This window comes from Lagenorhynchus albirostris, chromosome 19 (genome assembly GCF_949774975.1).
Source record: "Lagenorhynchus albirostris chromosome 19, mLagAlb1.1, whole genome shotgun sequence".
Taxonomy (NCBI): Eukaryota; Metazoa; Chordata; class Mammalia; order Artiodactyla; family Delphinidae; genus Lagenorhynchus; species Lagenorhynchus albirostris.
In genome coordinates this window covers 25,963,358-25,984,230 of record NC_083113.1, presented here as the reverse complement: position 1 = coordinate 25,984,230, position 20,873 = coordinate 25,963,358, and positions in this window count along the sequence as shown.

Below are 20,873 nucleotides of genomic sequence, written 5' to 3'. Positions count from 1 at the left end.
TACCAAGCGATTCTCTGAGACATCAGCTAAGTATCCTACACCTCAATTCAATTCTGACACTAACCAGAGTTAGTGCAGACCCCACAGTTTAAGGGCTCAGTCCCAAAGACCATGCCCACTTCAGATGCCAATCCCAAGTAGTGGGTCCTCAGGTTACCCACGACTTCTGTCTGGCTTGGCTACAAATCAGAGATTCCCATGACCCACCCCCCTGGATTTGATGATTTGCTAGAATAGCTCACAGAACTCAGGGAAACACTTATTGTGTTTACCAGTTTATTAGATAATAAAGGATATGATCAAGGATACAGAGGAAAAGCCAGATGAAGAGAGACATAGGGTGAGGTCTGGAAGTATCCTGAGAGGAAGAGTGTCTATCTCTATGGAGCTGGGATGCACCACCCTCCAGGTGTGTAGATGAGTTCACCAACCCAGAAGCTCTCCGAGCCCCATACTACTGGGATTTTTATGCAGAATTCATCACGTAGACATGATTGATCATTAACTCAGTCTCCAGCCCCTTTCCCCTCTCTGGAGAATGTGGGATGGGGCTGAAAGTTCCAAGCTTCTAATCAGGGCTTGGTCTTTCTGGTGACCAGTCCGAATCCAGGAGCCATCCATGAGTCACATTAGGACAAAACACGACTATCACCCAGGAAATTCCAAGGGATTTATGAGCTCTGTGTCAGGAACCAGGGTCAAACACTAAGAATAAAAGATGCCTCTAGCACCCCTATTTACAAGGGTTTTAGGAGCTCTCTGTCAGGAACTGGGGGCAGAGGGCAGTACATATATATATTTCTTATTATGTCACAGGTTCCCAGAGAAAAGAAGCAACTCCCACCCCAGAGAACCCCAGAGAATATCACCCTATGACAGTTACCCCAAATCCCTCTGGATCTCAGGAACCCTGGAAGGTAAATGAAGTGTGATTATAAATAAATGCTAGTGGAAAGTCCAAGGAGACAGTTACAAAGCGAGGCAGTGTAGAAAAACAAAAGTGAAAACCAGGGGAAGGGGAGGCCTGAGGCTGACTCGGACAGGTGTGAAGAGTTGGAGTTGACCTTCTGCTCCGTCGACAAGTAACCTTGCAGGCAGGCGACTCACCAAGACTCCTGGAGGGGAGAGAATGGTCCCCCGGGAGTGAAAGAATGAGCCAGCACTTCTTCCTGGACAGAACAGATGGAGTTAAATTAAGACTCTTCCCTCTCTCACCAGGTTTTATTAAGTCTGGCTCCTAATTCATTCCTTTTGTAAGGATTCCTGGCTGACCTAAGGGAGAAAGAAGTGTCTTTCCAGGGAGGAAGCCCCTAGAAAGTTCATGCCCTGCTCGGGCCCCCTCAGTGTGGCCATGGGAGCGCACTGGGCCCTGGACACTGACTTATGCCACGGAAAGATGCTGCCAATCACCCCATCCCCAGCTCCTCTCCATCTCAACGGGCTGGGTCTGACCTTCAGGACACTTGTCATGGTCTTGCTTATTTATCTTCTTCATTTATTTGCATTCTTGTTCATGGTCTGTTGCCCAGATTTAAACTTAAGAAGACAAAGATCTTTTCTGACTTATTTTCAGTTGAACCCCCAAGATGTAGAAGAAGGCTTGATCCATAAAAGGCGCTCAAAAATTTGTTCAAGGAAATGAATGAATGAGTGAGAGAATGGATGAGTCAAGAATCCAAAACTCCATCCAGAGATGTCACGGAGTGGATGAGAAAGGAGCTGCAATCAATGACTCAAGTAAGAGAGGTGGGATGTGGTAAGTTTGAGGGTCTGAGCTGTTGTGTTCTAGTCTCTCTCCTGGGGCATCCAGTCACAAGGGGGTGGGAGGGAGAGAGAGGGGGCTGGTTTAGGGGACTTGCAGTGGGGTGTAGAAAGGATTGTTAGGGGCATAAGCAGGAGGGGAGAAGGCGAGAGAAGAGGCACGGAGGAAGGGAATCAGTGAACCTGGAAAGGAAAGCAAGACCTCCCAAATGAGGATGGGACAGGGAGACCTGTGGGAGGGCTCCATCTCTCTGGCAACAGGCTCACCATCCCAAGTCCCATCTCTAGCCCTGGGGCAATAAGTCGCCCTACTGAGCCTCAGTTTCCTCATCTGTCAGATGCGGTAACAACAGCCCTCTCTGTTAGGGCTGTGCTGAGGATTTAGAGAGGTGATGTGGGTAAGAACTTGGCACCAGGCCTGGCAGGTAGCTTTTTTCTCATGTCAGAAGCCACAATACTAAGCCAGCTTCTCCAAGGGCCTTCCTGAACCCCTGGCATAAATGTGCCATCTCCATCCTGCACAAGCGTCCTCCCTTGAGAAACTCACCTAAGGAAGGAGCTGGGACAAGAACTCACTCAGTGCTAACAGCCTAGCACTTGGGTGGGCTTGAGGAGGCAGAGCCCATTCTGGTCCACTTGAATAGGTCACAGGGTTGTCCTTGCACAAAGATGACCATTGAGTGCCAGTGGCTTCTGTCTTCTTTACTGGTTTGCAACACTAATGAGCATTTCTGGATGGTACTGACCATAAACCCAGGTAAGTCGCCCTGGCTGTGGGCAAGCTCTAACCCCTCACAGGACACGTTTCTGCCCTTGGAGCCCTCCTTCAGAGGAGCAGGCTATGAGAAATCCTTTGCCCCTGCCTTTCTGAGTCATGGACACTCCCTCCCTCCCAGGGCCAGAAGGATCCTATGCCACAGGTCAGAGGATGAAGTTGTGAGAGAGACACAGAAGTTTTTCTTCTGTTGAACAGAGTGTCCCAGGGAGAGTTGACTGCCCACACTCTCTAACTGTCTTAGGGTGGACGGACAGCCTGGGCAAGCCCACAACAGCTCAAATGAGGACTTGGCTGCCTCCCCAGCAGGTGGTCTGGGAGCTTGCTCTGCATGGAGGTGGGTGGAGGTCTGCGGACCAGGCTTTTGTTACCCAGAGTGTGGGCGGTAGCAAGGTCTTGATTTTTCAAGAATAAGTTAAGTATCCATAAATTTTCACCAAACGAAAATTCCATTGCCAGGCAGGATCTTTTGAGAGCTGTTTCACAGTCAAGGATGCTTAAGACATTCTATGATCCTCTCTTGAGAGTTTCCAGGGTTCTTGGGGTGCTTCGTTCCCCAACCTCTGGTAGGGCTGCCCCAGCCTTGGGTGGAGGGAAGATGCTGTTCACTGGCTCTGGGTGGAGGTGTGCATCGTGGAACAGTCATGAGCAGGGAAAACAGAGGCGAGCAACAGTCTCATCCAAACTAGCTCAGGTAACAAGGACCTTGAAAGGAAGTGAGTGGCCAAGGACAGGAACCCAAGAACAGCTGGACAATATAGGGTCTGGGACTGGACAGCCAGTGTCCCAGACTGTGTCTCCCTGTTATGATGATGCTCACCCCTCCTCTCTACATCTCCCTAAACATCTGCTTCAACCCCTTGATGTTTGCTGCAAACTTCCATTTTCTGCTAGCATGTGACCTCTCTGCTCTTCCCAAACACCAGCTGCAAGGTGGCCTGGCTTACCTTAGTTGAAGTCCCATGTCACCATACTCCAGATGATACAGACTTGGAACCAGGAGGCCTGGATTCAGATTCTGCTCTACCTGTGTAACCTTGGACACATTATGCCTCAGCTTCCTCCTCTGTACAAGTAGAAGAACTAGTGTTTCTGTCTCGTAAAGCTTGTGTGAGTATAAAATGAGTTGATTGATGAAAAACACTCAGCACGGTGCCTGACGAATAAGTGCTTAAAAACAGTAGCTTCTGTCAACTCCACGAGGGATTAAAAACTCAAATGCTCACCCAGCCAAGGAGATTCCTGAAGTCATTTTCATAATGAAATTGGCCCCAGATCACCAAAAAAAGGGAGGCATAGGGCTGGGGAACAAAAATAGCATTTATCCATTCCACAAAGATTATTATTTCTAAAGAACTGCTAGACAGCTCTGTCTGTTAAAAAATATATATACATATACATATATATGTATATATATGTGTGTATATATATATATATGTGTGTGTGTGTGTGTGTGTGTGTGTGTGTGTGTGTATATATATATTTGGATATCCAGCCAAGCCCTGCCTGGTTTTTCTGCCCATTCTCTCCATTGCTCTTAACTCTGTCCTTGAAGAGTCAAGGAGAAAAATTCTGCTGTCAACATGGGTTTGAGAGTCAAACAACCCTGGGTTTGAAGCAGATTTGCCCTTTTGCAAGTGACTTTGTACAAACTACTCAATCTTTCTGATTCTCAGTCCCCTCATCAATAAAATGGGGATAATAACTCTACCCACCTGTTATCATTGTAAAGAATGAGAAAAAATGCAAATAACAGCTCTTTAAGAGTTTAAAGCTGGACCCCAATACCAGGTCTTTTTGCTTCCAGGCGAAAGAGCCCCATTCATTCATTCATTCTTTGGGTGGCATGTGTCCAGATCCCTCGCAGTTGTAGTGGATTTGTGCTGCTCTTTGCCTGCCTACATGAAATGTGTTCCCCCTTCTCTGGACAACGGCATCCTGTTTTGTTTTGGGGAACCACCTTTGGCATTGTATAGTCTGATGGGACTGTCGATCAAAATGCCCTGCTCTCCGCCTACCAGGCTCAGCCAATCAGATATTCTCCCTTCAAGCTTCCATCTTGAGCTGAATGATACAGAGACTGACAATAGCTGGCACTCATTTGCCTTGACTAGGGGGTAAAAGTGGTCCAGCTTTCCTGCCACCTTAGTTCCTCCCTTCTTCAGCCTGGATCTTCAGCCTTCCAATGATAATGTGAACTGCAAACAAATTCCTTTTCTGTTTGTTAGAGTACATTCCTATTGCTTGTACCCAAGGAACACTAACAGACCACAGTTCAGATGGAACTTTGGGGTTCTTGGTGGAGTTGTGAGTATTCCTGTGGGTGAGCTTAGGATGAATTCTCTGGGTCTGGTGATATGGAAAGCATGAGAAGTGAACGCTGGAATGAGAGCATCTGGAAGAAAGACCTCATTAAAGTGGGAGGACCTCATGTCTGTGTGTGGTCTGAGGAAGCACTCGGAGGTGATGGGGTTTTAGGAAAGATCTGTCAGGTGAATTACTTGGGAGACCTTACCAGAGCACTACCCGTCCTTTCTGCCTGCTGCCAACATACCACCATACCTAGAACTGAGGGGACACGGGAAGGTTTCTCTAACTGGCACAACTCCCGGGCTTTGAGGGGGAAAGAGAGAAGTGCTAAAATTTGTTTCCTCCAAATGCTCTGGACCGCAGCCAGGAGCACCCATAAAAGAAAGTTGGCACCCACCTCAGAAGTGAGGCGATATATTTCTCTAAACTGCAGTCATAATTCCTAACTGAATGTCTCTCTCAAAAATTCATGACACGAAAGACTGAATTATTAAGTAAATAAAATCATAAATGAGGATCATAACGGAGCTAATAGCTGCACTGAACAGCTTTCTATCGTGTGGGAGCTCTCAGACAGCTCCCCAATGGTCCAGGGTGGCTGTATCCCTGCAAACTTCCAGAACTATCCCTTCACCCAGCGAAAGAATGGCGCACCCTGCTTTTCAAACCTTGCCGTTGGTGGATTGGGTTTTTCTATCAATGAAGACGACCCAATAGCACAACTTTCTTTTCTCCAAGATGATCTGTACTTGGAGGCAGCCCCAGCTTGCCTGTTTCTCACTGAGCTGTCACTCACATTCTTTCGGCATCAGCTGCTGCAGCCCTGATAGCCTTTGACAGCCACGAGTCTATTACCACTTAGACCACACCCCTCAATCGGATTTTGATTTCTAGCTAGTTTGATCAATTTTTTAGATAGTTCAGCAGTTTTCTTCCATAACCTTTATATTTAAGTCTGAATTCCAGAACTGGTAGTTGAGATGGAGTCTTTTAAATGACTCATGTTCTGCCCATTCTGACTGTCCATCAATTATTCAACAGATATGTAGTGAGCTCAGCTCTGTGTCCAGCACTGTGCTGGGGGAAGGGCATTCTGTGGTGGCCAAAATCTCCACCACCCTGCACTCCATGACCTCATGGCTCAGCAGAGGGGAGGAGTTCAGCAAACAGGCCCAGAGATAATACTAGATTCGCAAACTGAGATATGTGTTATAAAGGAAACAAAATGACATGTTACGAAAAGGCATGATGGAAGAGATCTTGTTTGAGGGGGGGAGGTTAGAAAAGGTTTATTTGAGCAAAACATACCTAAACTGAGGCCTGAGGATGAGCAGGATAGACAGCAAAGGGAGGAAGGTCCAGGATGGAGAGCACTCCAGGGCGGGAGCTGCATGTACGAAGCCTCTGGGGGAGCCCAGAGGTTGTTCTGTTCAAGGCACTGAGAGCCAGCCAGTGTGGCTGGAGGGGAGGTGGCCATGCTGAGTCTGGAAGTAAGGGTGGGCAGCTTCCTCTGATGGGCATGGGATGTTGGCTCAGCTGGGGCTCCCCTGAGAGGACACCCACGCCCTCCAGTAGTGGTTGTTGGCGGAACTCTGAGGTACAGTGTGAACCATGCTGATCTGGAAATCAGAGGTTGTGTGGAAACTTCTAGTGCTTGTGGCGGGGGGTAAATGGGTGAAGTAGGTGGAGCTCTGAAGTAGGTCTTGCGCACAGGAAGCACTCAATAAATGGTGGCCTCAGCTCTGTCTCTTAGCATTGGGGTCATGCTAAGTTCCTTCATTTTCTTGGACTAGATTCCCTTCCTATAGAATGTGGGTAGGGGTAGGTTTGCATATGTGGAGGATGCTGCCCATCTGGATTCCGGGGTCTTTTCCTTGATGGGATGGTACAGGCCTTGGCCTCCCAGCCCCAGGCCCTGGGCTGTCTGTCCCATCTCTTATCCCAGGCACCACAGCCCAGATGTCTGGCTGATGTGCTGGAAGGTGGCTGGGGCTCCACTTGATCCTGGTGTTTTCAGCCGTCAGTGTGTTATTAGTGAGAGGACACTGCTGGATCTGCCCTGGCGCCCCAGTTCCTGGTGTCCACAAAAGCATCCTTAAATTAAGAACAAGTAACGTGTACTCGACTCCTCCCCAGCGCATCCTGACCTAGCCCTTCCTTCTCCATCACTGGAGGGTCCCCAGATTCCTAACCCTAAACAGGTAAGTCTAGTGTCTGAGAGCTGCTAGTGGGGTCAGAGCGACTTGGGTTGGAATCCCATGTGTGACCTGGGAAAAGGTCCCTCTCTGAGCCCATTTCCTCATCTGGAAAATAAGGATTTCAATACCCAGAGTGTTTCTTCGAGCATTAAATGAGAAGGGACACAAAGACTGCATAGCACAATGCCCAACTCACAGTATATTTTCAATACAGGCTAGTTGCTATCATCATTGAATTATTATTTTAAAAATTATTATTGTCACCAGTAACAGAGTAAATTCCTAATAAGAACAGTGAAGCTGAGAGCAAAGTAGGGGCTGAAGCCAGACACCCAGCTCCTCATAGGTCCCGAAGTTTAGATCATCATAGAAAGGTTTCCTGAGTCTCCAGGGGCCTCTGGAGGGAGTAGCAAGGCACCTTGATAGTATCCGGGAAATTTCACAGGGCCCTGCTACAGCTTTGGGGAGTTAGAGCCCCACTGCATCCTCCTCAGCCTCAGGCATTACTGGGGGAGCTTGAGGGCACATTCCAGAAGCCCTGTCTCCTGTGTGAGTTGACCACACGGCAGTGAGGCTTCCGTTTGTAGTCCCCCGTCTCTCCATGTTCCCGGCCTCTCCGAACAAGACAGCCCTTCTACAATCAAGCTGGAGATTTCCGCTAAACATAAGAAAGACCTTTCAGACTGTCCATGGATTGGAAAGCCAGGGAAATCATACATTTCCGTAGGATGAATAATGTTAAGTAAGGTTTATGCACCAGACTTTGTTCTGAGTACGTGACATGAATGAACTGGTTTAATTTTCCCAGGGCCCTACACGTCAGGTGTTCTGTCCTTGTCCCTATTTTTACAGATGAGGGGACTGAGCTTGGAGACACAGCCCCCAGTCACTTAGCTGGCACATGCAAGGCAGTTCTGCTTGACCCCAAACTCATACTCTGAACCACCACACCGGAGAAACCTGTCAGCCCCATGCTTCCGGCATGCCAGCCCCTTTTGGGCTCTGAGCTACCATGCTCAGACCCAAGCGTGCTCCGCTAGCAGGGCCAGGATTTCCACACGAGCAGCTTGTCTCCAGACCCAACACATGGTGCCGTGCTGCTTCTGAAAGAAACTCTCATAACGATAAAAAAATCTTCCTCAAGTTTCCTTCTAATTCACAGAATAAGGGACTCTCAGCCAGGACTGACTTGAGAGCATGGACTTTGGTTTTATGTGTGTGTGTGTTTTATTGAAGTGTAGTTGATTTACAATGTTATGTTAGTTTCAGGTGTACAGCTCAATTTTTTTTATATATATATATATATTCTTTATATAATATATATATATTTCAGATTCTTTTCCCTTATAGGTTATTACAGAATACTGAGCATAGTTCCCTGTACTATACAGTAGGTCCTTGTTGATTATCTATTTTATATATAGTGGGATGTATATGTGAATTCCTACCTCCTAATTTATCTCTTCGCCATCCCTTTCCCTTCCGATAACCATGGACTTTGAATATACACAGATCTGAGTTCCAATTCTGCAACTCCAGTTGTCCATCTCTGGAGACAAATGACTCAGCCCACCTGGCAGTAAGAGTACCTATTTCATTTTACTTAACCAGTGACTGACACATAGTAGGTTCTCAGAGCTCTGCCCATTGCCAACGAAGCCAAGAGTAACAGTACCTCTTCACCCAAGCCTGGGCCACTGGCAACTTTACAAAAGTGATCTCCACGGGTTTCCTGGGCAACGCAGCCACACAATTCCAATTCATAGCCATTCATCACCTTTTGACCTGTGATCATTCAGCTCGGGCCCAGGTCCTGAAGACGTTCACTGTTTTCTCTTTGATGGACTGAAGTGCATATTTGAGCCACATCCCACTCCCTCTACGCAGGTCAGGAGTCTCTTCTGACAACTGAAGGAAACAGAAAGGAAAGATTAACCCAAGAGCCCACAGCCAGGGCCCCAGAGGAAGCAGCTGGACCTCCAAGCAAGGCACGTGGCCTCTCCTGCCCTTCTGTCTGCAGCAGGTGACTAATTGGATCAGTAACTGGAAGAAGGTTGGTCCCTGGCTCAGGTAAAAGCAAGGCCTGAGCAAACCCCTCAGATTATCCAAGTGGCATGGGTGCCCTGCTAGCCCAAGCCATGTGTCCCTTTTGTTCTGGGCTCCATGCTGTCTGTGGATGGAGAACAGGGCGGGCCTGTCCCTCTAAACTTAATTTACACTTGGCATTAGTTTAGCTGCTGAAGAGTCTTCCAGAGTTTCAGGATTGTGAATTCCTAACACTCAAGGAAGAAGGAGAAGCCTCTCCTGATATGAAAAAAAGATTGGAGATTCTCTTCTTAGGATGGTTCACATGGAACAGTGTGAGGGGTAAACAGGAACAATGATAGTGACCGCTCAGAGTTCCTTGAACTCTGAGAATTCTCTCAAATATGAGACAGGGAGAATGTCTCTATTGAGGCCACTTTTTAAAACAGCATTATTTTTTTTAATAAATTTATTTATTTTATTTTATTTTTGGCTGCATTGGGTCTTTGTTACTGCACATGGGCTTTTCTCTGGTTGCGGCGAGCCAGGGCTACTCTTCATTGCGGTGCGCGGGCTTCTCATTGCCGTGGCTTCTCTTGTTGCGGAGCATGGGCTCTAGGCATGTGGACTTCAGTAGTTGTGGCACACGGGTTCAGTAGTTGTGGCACACAGGCTTAGTTGCTCTGTGGCATGTGGGATCTTCCCGGGGCAGGGATCAAAACCGTGTCCCCTGCATTGGCAGGCGGATTCTTAACCACTGCGCCACCAGGGAAGCCCTAAAACAGCATTATTGAGGTATAATTGATATACTAAGAACTGCACATTTAATGTGTACAATTTAATGAGTTTTGAAATATGCAAATATCCATGATACCATCACCACAATCTAGCTAATAGACATAGCCACTTATTTGCCACTTTCATGCACAATAGCTCCACCACACAAGAGGGCTTACATTTGCTACTATTGTTATCTCAGTTCAAGGAAAGCAAATAGGCTGGGAGGCCTAAGTGGCTGGTGCACGGACACAGTACTGAAATGTAAGGTTGGGGCTGGAATGCAGGTATATCTGAGCCTAGGATGCCAATCTCCTTCCCAAAGTGAAGTCAAAGTAAGCCTGCTAGCATCATCTATGTCCATTTTGCAGATGGATAAAGAGAGGCCCAGAGGGGTGTAAATTAATAGCTAGTAAGGAACATGGTCAGGTCATGGCACTCAGGGATAATGATGTCTTCCCCGGCCTGGCAGCATGGCGCTCTACAGGCCTCCCTTTTCTGCCCAAGCCTTGCACCAGCTGCCCCCTCTGCTGGGGCCTCACTTGCTCACACACGTGCACACAACTTTCACCTGGCCCTCGCTGCACCCTAATGACATACTATAGACTGAATGTTTGTGACTTCCTAAAATTCGTATGTTGAAACTCTCAGGTCCAATGTGATGGATTTTGGAGATGAGGCCTTTGGGCAGGAATTGGGTCATGAAGGTGGAGCCATTGTGATGAGATTAGTGCCCTTATAAGAAGACACATGAGATCCCTCTCCCTCCCCCCCCCCCCCTCTCTCTCTCTGTCATGTGAGGACACAAGAAGAAGACAGCCATCTGCAAACCAGGAAGAGGGTCTTCTCCAAGAACCTGGCCATGTTGGGGTCCTGATCTCAGACTTCCAGCCTCCTGACTGTGAGAGAGATGTTTGTGGTTTGAGCCATCCAGTCTGTGTGTTTTATTATAGCAGCCTGCACTAAAGACGTAACCAAGTGTCACCCGAAACCCCACTTCCTGACCCCCTGGTGGGTCCCTGAGCTCACCTAAGTCACATACCTGAATGACTTAAGCCATGTGCTGCAATTCTTGGAGCAGTCCGCCTCCCATCCACCATGAGCTCCTAGAGGGAAGGGCCTACGCCAGGCATGTCTTCAGAGTCCCGTAGGTGGCTGGTCTACAACTGTAGATGACGGACCCACAGCCGGTGTTCCCACCCACCCCCGCAGCTCTGCCTCCTCACTCCCACCCTGACTCTTGGCTGAAGTACATCAGCCGATCCAGCTGAATCACAGGACGATCATTTCCACGGCTCAGCACAACCTCAGGGGAGCTTGGCCGTCCGTACACTGATGGTGGGAATGAGCAGTGGCCCACAATTTCTGAAGGAGAATTCGGTGATTTAGCCTCACGTGTCAAAAGCCTTGGAAACGTGCCTGCCTTTAACTATGATTCCTCTTCTAGAAATGCATCTGCAGCGCTAATCCATGCTGTCCCCCAGGATTTGTGTTTGAGGACATTCAAGGCAGCATAGTTTACAATAGAAAAGAATTAGACTCATCATACTTGTCCAAGGAGAGGGGGATTAGGTCGAGCAATTTTGGTTCATCCAAATAAGAAATATTCTACATGCAGCATTGCACGCTGTGTGACAGAGGGATACGTACGGACACAGGGAAATTCTCACAAAATGGCGTAAACTGTTCTTAAGAGTATATAATAGTGCATTATAGGGATGGTTATTTAAAAAGCAAATATATATGTGCATATTAAAGATTAAATTAGAACATACCACAGGTTTATACCATATACTAAAATATTCCCTAGCTGGTGCTTTACAGAAAAAGTTTGTAAACCTAGATCTTTGCTTTAATTCTTTCCTTGGTTTATTATGTTTAAGCTCAGAATAAATAACTTCTAATGATGCCTTATAGTGGTGTCATGAAACACGAGACTATTTTGTCTTTTTGACTTTACCCTTTCAAAAAAGGAATATGGGGCTTCCCTGGTGGTGCAGTGGTTGAGAGTCCACCTGCTGATGCAGGGGACACGGGTTCGTGCCTCGGTCCGGGACGATCCCACATGCCGCAGAGCGGCTGGGCCCGTGAGCCATGACCGCTGAGCCTGCGCGTCCGGAGACTTGCTCCGCAACGGGAGAGGCCACAACAGTGAGAGGCCCGCATACCGCAAAAAAAAAAAAAAAAAAAAAAAAAAAAGGAATATGACACAGATGGAAAATATGAGTTTTTCAAGCTACCAGGAGGTGGGAGTGCGTTCAAGAGATATTGCAAAGATGCCCAACTATTAAATTCTGACCAGACGACTAACACATGTCCCCTGTGTTCCATTAGGTCTATAACTACCACTTGTACAAAGAAATGATCCCATCCATTGACTCTTTTTTTTCCTTTCTTTTTCTTTTCATTTTTTTGTTGGGGTATACTTGCTTTATAATGCTGTGCAGCAGGGTGAGTCAGCTGTCTGTGTGCATGTGTCCCTTCCCTCTTGGATCTCCCTCCCCCGCCCCTCCTTCCCGCCCATCTGGGTCACCGTGGAGCACCTAGATGAGCTCCCTGTGCTATACAGCATTGATTCTGATACCTGATTTTTTCTGATACCACAAACACACGGTGAAACCTGTTCGCCACAGCAGAGCCTGGTGCCAATTTATATTTATTTTGAAAACTTAAGTCTTGTTAAAAAGATGACAGCAGGCTCCAGATGGAGTCACTTGGGCCAAACCCCACGTCAGCAAACTGAGACTTTATACCTAACCTAACTGCAGTCTCACCCTTCCTCTCCTGCCAGGAATATACCTTTAACCCATCAACCTGGAATTATCTAATCAGCACTGGTGAGGATAGTCTGTTCCCCTTTGGAGGGTGACATTCCCTGAAAGAATGCATTCTTTGATAATAATTTCCCTTTTTCACCCCTTTTCCTTTTCTACAGCTCGACCTCTTCATGACCGTCATAATTCTATCATTGTTTACTTTGTAGCAGACTTTATTGTTATATATCTGTCCGCTGTTGACAAAAAACACAAAACACAAAACAACACACACAAGAAAACCAAACCCTCAAAACTGTAAGCTCCAGGAGGATAGGAAAAATGCCTTATTCATGTTTAACACAGATGCCTGACAAAAAGTTGTGGCTCATAAAGTATCTGTTGAGTGACTAATATCCCTGAACATGGCTCATGTTTTCACTAGAAAGCAATCTTATTTTTTTAAATCTTACTTCTTAATGTATCTTAATAAGAGAGTGAATTTGGCTTGCATATGGAGGAGGTATTAAAAGCACTCATTTTTTTAATGTCTTTATTGGAGTATAATTGCTTTACAACGTTGGGTTAGTTTCTGCTGTATAACAAAGTGAATCAGTTATACATAAACATATATCCCCATATCCCCTCCCTCTTGCGTCTCCCTCCCACCCTCCTTATCCCACCTTTCTAGGTGGTCGCAAAGCACCGAGCTGATCTCCCTGTGCTATGCGGCTGCTTCCCACTAGCTATCTATTTTACATTTGGTAGTGTGTATATATATCCATGCCACTCTCTCTCTTCGTCCCAGCTTCCCCTTCCCCCTCCCCGTGTCCTCAAGTCCATTCTCTATGTCTACATCTTTATTCCTGTCCTGCCCCTACGTTCTTCAGAACCATTTCTGAAAAACACTCATTTTTACAAAGCATGCAAATAAACCACAGTGAAGACAAAAAAAAACCCAACTTACCACACTTTCAGCAATACCTGTCTCTGGGCTGTGGCACTATGGGTGATTATGTTTTCTTTTTCTTTCCACTTTTCTGTACGTTCCAAATTTTCTGCGAGGAAATTTTTTGGGATGAATGGCCAATGACCTTTGTTCTGCTTTGTAACTTAATGAAAGTTTATTTCTTGAGAAATTTTTGGATAATCAGTCTTTATAAAAATATGCAATTGATCCATTTAGCCTAATTAAAAAAAAAAAATACAGACAGAAACAAAAGCAGCCATGATCCTTCTGTCCAGGTAAGCCCTGATGACTATAATAAACTTTTACGCTCAGAAATCAAAAAGTTTACTTTAAAAAAAATCAGTTAACATTGAGGTTGACTGAAAACTTGAATTTGTGCCAAATAACCCCAGGTGGACTTCCCAGAAATTGGGGCCCTGGGGAAAGCATTCTTAGGGAAACACACCCCTAGTTTTAATTCCCAAGGGGAAGGGTGCACCTGGGCCCTGTATTTGCTCATGGCTTCCTGCCTGGCTTCTGCAGATCTTGAGCGTTCCTCAGTTCTGCTGCACCTATATGTCTCCTTCCCTGGGCGGTAGTCGTTAGAGTGGGCCAGGCCCACATTTCCTCTCCTTTCGCAGGCCCTCCCAGAATGAAGCCCCTCACTCCCTCTTCAAGCAGCTCCCCCAACCCTACCCCAAAGAATCCCTAAATCAGGGCAGCTGGGGGAATGCACAATAAAGGGGACAGAGGGGGCCTGGTGCTGGGGGCCTTCTGCACGTTGCCCCACCTTGGTCCACAGATCTGTTCCTCGTCATTAACTGCCGCATCGTGTTCTCCAGCTGGGACACACACGCAGCTCTTCTTTCTAGTTCATCACAGTTATGGACAGGGCTGCGTCCTGCGGGGTCCAGTGCACGGGACACATGTGCAAACACAAGTCACTGTGGTGAAGCTCCTGCTTGCACCTTGTGCCCCAGCGCGCCCAGCCCTGGGCAGGTCCAGCCATCCTCCCGCCTCCACGTGGTTGGCTGATCTGGGTGGGGCAGGCCTGGGTTGTGGCAGACAGCTGGTTGCCCGAGAGGTATCTACCCTCCCTTCTTCCTTAGTAACAAATTCCGATTTTATTCTGGACTCAATGTGTCCAGCCGAGAGGCTGCATTTCCTAGCCCTGTTTGAAGCACGGTATGGCCAGGGGGTTGTACATAGACATGCCAGGTAGGAGGTAGAGGCCCGCCCTCGAGCAGATGGCAGCTGACACGGGCCCTTTGGCCGCCCCTTCCCTCCTGCTTCCTGGCTGGTATGGGGCTGTGACCACAGGAACTCCAGAGGCCCTTCAGAACCAAGGACTTGATGATGAAAGCCACATGGCACAGCATGGTGCAGCAGAAATAAAGGAGCCTGGGACCCTGATGATGGTGTAGCTGCCACACCAGCCCTAGACTGCCCACATCCAGGCTTCCTGCATGGGAGGGAGAAACTCCCACATTGCTTAAGAACTGTAATCCTGGCGCCTGTTACTGTCAGCAGTTCTCGGCAGTCACAAAGGAGTCTCAGAAGGCTCCGCGCAGACCCTAGCCTAGTCAATAACGAAGCAAGACACACCTTCACCTCTACGACTCTTCCTGACGTGCACCGATCCCTCTTGTAGGTACCCCAAGGAGAGGAAGAGCAGGCAGGGAGATAAGGCACCTCCAGCTCTCCACCCATCTTTAAAAAGCATAGTTATGGGTGAGAGAACCTTGTTTACCAGGGGAAACAGAATGAGAAGACAGCCTCAGAGGAGAGTCAGATACACATACACAGCCTCACATTCTTTTGCGATGCTGCTTGCTGTCTTAATAATATTTTCAAATGCTAATGTGGTGTAAGTCTTGCCGGCACACGCAATAAAAATATGCTTGTCCAGCTCACAGCTACTGACCAATTAAATCTAGACAGACAGGAGGTTGAGTATTTAAGAGGGGACTGTCAGACCCTGTGAAAGCAACACCACGGCAACCAGGAAGCACCAAGGCACCCCCTTCCTCATTCACAAAGCCCATCACAGCTGACAGAGCTGCAATTAGCAGCCAGTGGCCTTTTTGAAGCTCTGGAGCTCTGAGCACAGAGCTGGTTTCTGGGAGATCACAGGGCTCTGAAAACTTGCCACCGAAACTTCCTCTCTGAGACCATAATAAATAATAATTTCCAGGATCTTCATAAAATTTCTATTCTCTTTTCCCAAGTATCCCTGTCCCTTTGCTCACTCTGTTCTCTGCCTAAAAATAATCTCTGCTTCGCAAAGTCTTCCTTTCAAGACCCACCTCGAATGCCGCCTCTGAAAACCTTTCTTGACTCCTCCAACCAGAAAGGTGGACTCATCTGAACCCTCCTAAGAACACTGATATCAAGCATTTTACATCAATTATTTCATCTTACCTCACTTGAGTTTTACAGTAATCTAGTAAATAGATAAATATTATATCCCCATTTCCATCAGAGATATCAAGACAGGAGCTCAAGACCACACAGCTTACTAGCTTACTTTTACTTACTAGTAAAAGTCCTAGACTTGAACTAAGTCTTCAGAGTTCAAGTCCTATATCTTTAAGTCCTAGCTCTTCAAAGTCTGTGTTCTCTGTTCCTGTTAGAGCACTTCACATAGCTGTACTTTTATTCATTCCTTCATTCAAAAATACTTCCTGGGGCTTCCCTGGTGGCGCAGTGGTTGAGAGTCCGCCTGCATCGCCCGGTCCGGGAAGATCCCACATGCCGTGGAGCCGCTGGGCCCGTGAGACACGGCCGCTGAGCCTGCGCGTCCGGAGCCTGTGTTCTGCAACGGGAGAAGCCACAACAGTGAGAGGCCCGCGTACCGCAAGAAAAAATAAAAAAATACTTCCTGAGGTCATCCTAGGCACTGTCCTGAGGACTGGAACTTCACCTACAAGAGGACTGAGTAGATATAGCAAGCTGGAGCCCCCTCCTGCACTCTGCACGCCAGACCTGTGGGCAGAGGCTTGTGTCTGATTTGTTTCCGCGTGCCCTGCACCCAGCACAGATTCCAGCACATCATAGGGCTTCAGCAAATGTGGAATGGAATTGAATGAGCTGCAAGGCTGAGCATCCGAGGAGCAGAGACAAAGGAGAGACTGAGTCCTTGAGCTTAAAACAGGCCAGTGGTTGAGTTGTCCGATCCAAGGACTCCTGCTGGTGTAACCTGTGGTTGGAAGTAACTCCAAGTGTTGCTAAAGTGGTGCTGAACACATGCCAGTGCAGGAGACGGCTAGGGGAGCTCCTCCAGACGTGGAAGGGAGGCTCAGTCTCTCGGGGTGTGGATTAACTGCTCAGCTCAGCCTGTGGGGAGCATCAATTCCATCTCAGAATCCCAGGAAGAAAGGTACCCGGGGTGAGGATTGAGGACTTGGAGAGAGTGCAGATGGGCTGTGTTAACCCCTGAAAGGCCACCCCTGGAAGCTGCCGTTGGAGCTGTGGGAGGTGCTAAATCAAAAGAGAAAGGAGGGATCCAGTCTGGGGGAGACCTCAGAGCGTCCGCAGTGGTCCCTGCAAAGGCAAGGGAGGTCTGGGTCCTGTGCGGGCTGGGTGGTGAGCATCCTTCCATCAGCTCCCTTTCCATCCCAGAGGATGTGGGGAGGGGTAGGGAAGAACTGGTCTTCCTTAGCAGCCCTTCTTTACTAGGGAGCGGGGCACAACATGGACCCTCCTCCACAATCCCAGGATTCAGCTCCCAGCAGACTCTGCAGCATCCAGCCAAGGCTCTCCCACCCGCCCACCAGCTCATCACAGACTCCGTGGTGAAGGGATTGTCCTCATTGTTACATGTTTTCTATAAGGACTCAAGGGGAGGTGATGGGGAGCAGAGCACTGCTGCTTTGTTTTTCTTTTTTTTTTAATTTATTTATTTGGCTGGCCAGGTCTTTGTTGTGGCATGCGAGATCTGTAGTTGCAGCATGCGGGATCTAGTTCCCTGACCAGGGATTGAACTCAAGCCCACTGCATTGGGAGCATGGAGTCTTAGCCACTGGACCACTGGGGAAGTCCCCTGCTGCTTTTTAATTCAGCATCGATTGGTGCTCAGGTCTGTGCTGGACCTTCAGTAGACGAACACAAACAGAACATGGACCCCGACTTCAAGGATCTTAAAACCTGGAGGCCCAGAGAGGGTTGGGGCCAGTGTTGAGGCTGGAAAGACCCAAGGTTGTCTTTGAAAGTGTGCCCTACACAGAACACCGGCTGCTTCCTCATCTTCCCCTCTTTGCTCTGCTTAGTCCAACACTGGGTCCTTTAGACCCAGCTCAGGTCACTCCTCCTCCATGAAGCCTTCTCTGACTGCTTCAACCCATGGAGTGCTGGACTTGGAAGTAATTTCAGACCAACAATTTTGTCTTATCTGGGGGAAGCTGTGATCCCCAAAAGGAACATGGCTTGTTCATGGTCACATGGCAGGCCCCTTGTCAGCCGAGAGCAAAAGTCCAAATCCATGAGCTCCAGAGTTCCACATGCTGTAACACACCATAGTGAGCTCTGGATGCCCTGCCCAGATCCCATTGACCCCTGGCTGCTGGCAGTCACCCTCAGCTGCAGAGAGCTGCCTCACCCAGGGTTTGGCCCTTTCCCATGGCCAAAGGCTGGCTGATGCAGGGATACAAAGGCTACCCCCGTCCCTATGTGTGACAGCTCTGATGAGCCACCCCAGCTCCAGAGCTCCCTGTAGGACCGGCTTCACTCCCTGACCACTCCTGCCGCCCTTGCCACCTCACAGGTGTATTTCCTAAGAGCACTTCCCACCACACCTTCCACACACAGTCCCCAACTCAGTCTGCTTTCAGGAGCCCAAGCTAACACACACAGTTATTATTACTAGTAAATATGTAATATGGCAATATGGATAGCAGTTACTGAGCAATACTTTCAAAAGACCTAACATTTGTTGAGTGTATACTATTTGCCAGGACTCACATCAACCTGAAAAAAAGATTTTCTTATTAGGCTTGTTTTCTTGATGGGGAGGTGGAACCTCTTGGTGTAGTTTCCGCGGCTCACAGGTGAGTGGGGATGGGGGTTGGGATTCTGGTTTAGGGCTTTCTGGTCTGGAGCCAAGCTGTCAATCACCTCACTGTCACTTGGTGGTTATTGGATGTACATGGCATCTTTCCTAGTTGACTGTAAGTTCTTTGAAGATACATACCAGGCCTGTGTCACCAGGCAGACAGTAGGTGCTCAATAAGTACGGTTGGTAAGTGTCCATTGACAGAGGAATGGATAAAAAATATGTGGTATATGTATATATGTATATACATATATATAATAGAATATTATTTAGCCTTGAGGAATCTTACCATTTGTGAAAACATGGAGGAATTATGAGGGCATTATGCTAAGTGAAATAAATCAGACAGAGAAAGACAAATACTACATAATCACATTTATATGCGGACTCTAAAAAACAAACAAAAAAATTTTAAAAGAGCATAAAACAAACCAATAGAAAAATAGATCATATTCAGAGGGAGGGGATGGGGGGAGCGGGAGTTGAATGAAGGACATCAAAAGATCCAAACTTCCAGTTACAAGATAAATAACTACTGGGGATGTAATGTCCAACATGATGACTAGAGTTTCTACTGCTGAAGGATATATAGGAAAGTTGTTAAGAGAATAAATCCTAAAAGTTCTCATCACAAGGAAAATGTTTTTTTCTTTTTTTGCTTTTTCTCTTTACTGTATCTATATGATATGATGATGATGGAAGCTAACTAAGCTTATTATGGTAATTATTTCACAATATATGTAAGTCAAACCAGTATCTTAAACTTATACAGTGATGTATGTCAATCACACCTCAAGAAAACTGGAAAAAAATTAAAATTAAAAAATGTATATATAAAAAATTTTAAAATGCTGGCTGGTTGGTTGATACAGAGGAAGGTTTTCTGAACATGCCGAAATCAGGTCAGTAGCACAACCTGCAGGGCCAGTCCTCAGAACTTGGATATTCCAGCTGAAGCTTCCCACTCCCACACCCAGATCTCTGCTATTTACCTGAAGACATTTAAAGGTCAGGGTGGTAATGTTCAGCTGTGAACTTTTCACTTCCACCAGGATCACAAGTATTAAAGAGGCGCGCGCGTGTGTGTGTGTGTGTGTGTGTGTGTGTGTGTGTGTGTGTGTGTGTGTGTGTAGGGGTGGCCCAGCTCCCACGGAGGTAGCTGCTATCACAGTCTTTCTCGAGTTTACCCCAGAGTGTCTGTTTTCTCTCAGCAGGTTTGACAGGACTGCAGTTGATGTGGGAATCTTCTATCAGGGGTGCTGGCTACTGCCATGGTCTGCGGGAGCTCTGAAATCTAGCAGCTCCATTGCTGGCTCTCTGAACTCCTGTAGCCCTCAGCTGATGATAAGCCATCCAATCTAACAGTGAATTTTGATCATGCCTTAAACCACTTACTAATTATTTCAGGCAAGTCTTAACTCCTTAACTAGACCAAGCTCCCTCCAGGAGGTGGACAGAGACCTCAGCATCCACTCCTGGTGCCCACAGCCTCCAGCTCAGTGCCAGACACAAGAGATGCTCAGAAAGACAGCTGATGACCGAGGAGCGAGTGGGATTCCTACATCCTCAGGGCAGCTCATGAGACACAGTCCTGGTCGTGGGCCCATAGTCCTGCCTCTGGGCAGTGGTCTGGGGTGGGGAAGGAAGGAGGGGGCTCAGGAAAGAGGCTGCTCCCAGGACCGCTCTTCATGAGTGGTGCATTTTTGGGGGAAACTTTTAAAAAAAGTTTATTGGAGTATAATTGATTTATTGCGTTGTGTTAGTTTCAGGTTTACAGCAAAGTGATTCCGTTATACATATACATATAGTCATTCTTTTTCAGATTCTTTTTTCATATAGGTTATCACAGAATATTGAGTACATTTTGGAACTTTTTGACTTTTATCACAAAGTCATGTTTTCTGCCGCAAGAACCAGTTGCATGTCTGTGTGGTCACAGTTTAAAAACCATACCAGTATGTATGTATACCATTTGTGAATAAAGAATAACAACTAGGTTCAACAACAACAACAAAATCTCCATGGTTTGAATACTTATTCCATGCAGTATGAACATGGACACACGAGGTTATAGCCAGTCTCATAGAAATATACTGGTGCATTCTGAACAAACTTAGGGTACTGGATTGGCATGACCGATGGTTAAGAATGTGACAAAAGGACATTAGAGGAAGTAACAAGAACATCACAGTCAATCTGGTCTATCAGATATATCACTCTCCTGCCTAAAGTCCATCCAGAGTATTTCTGTGATAGCACTAAAGAGTCTGAACTC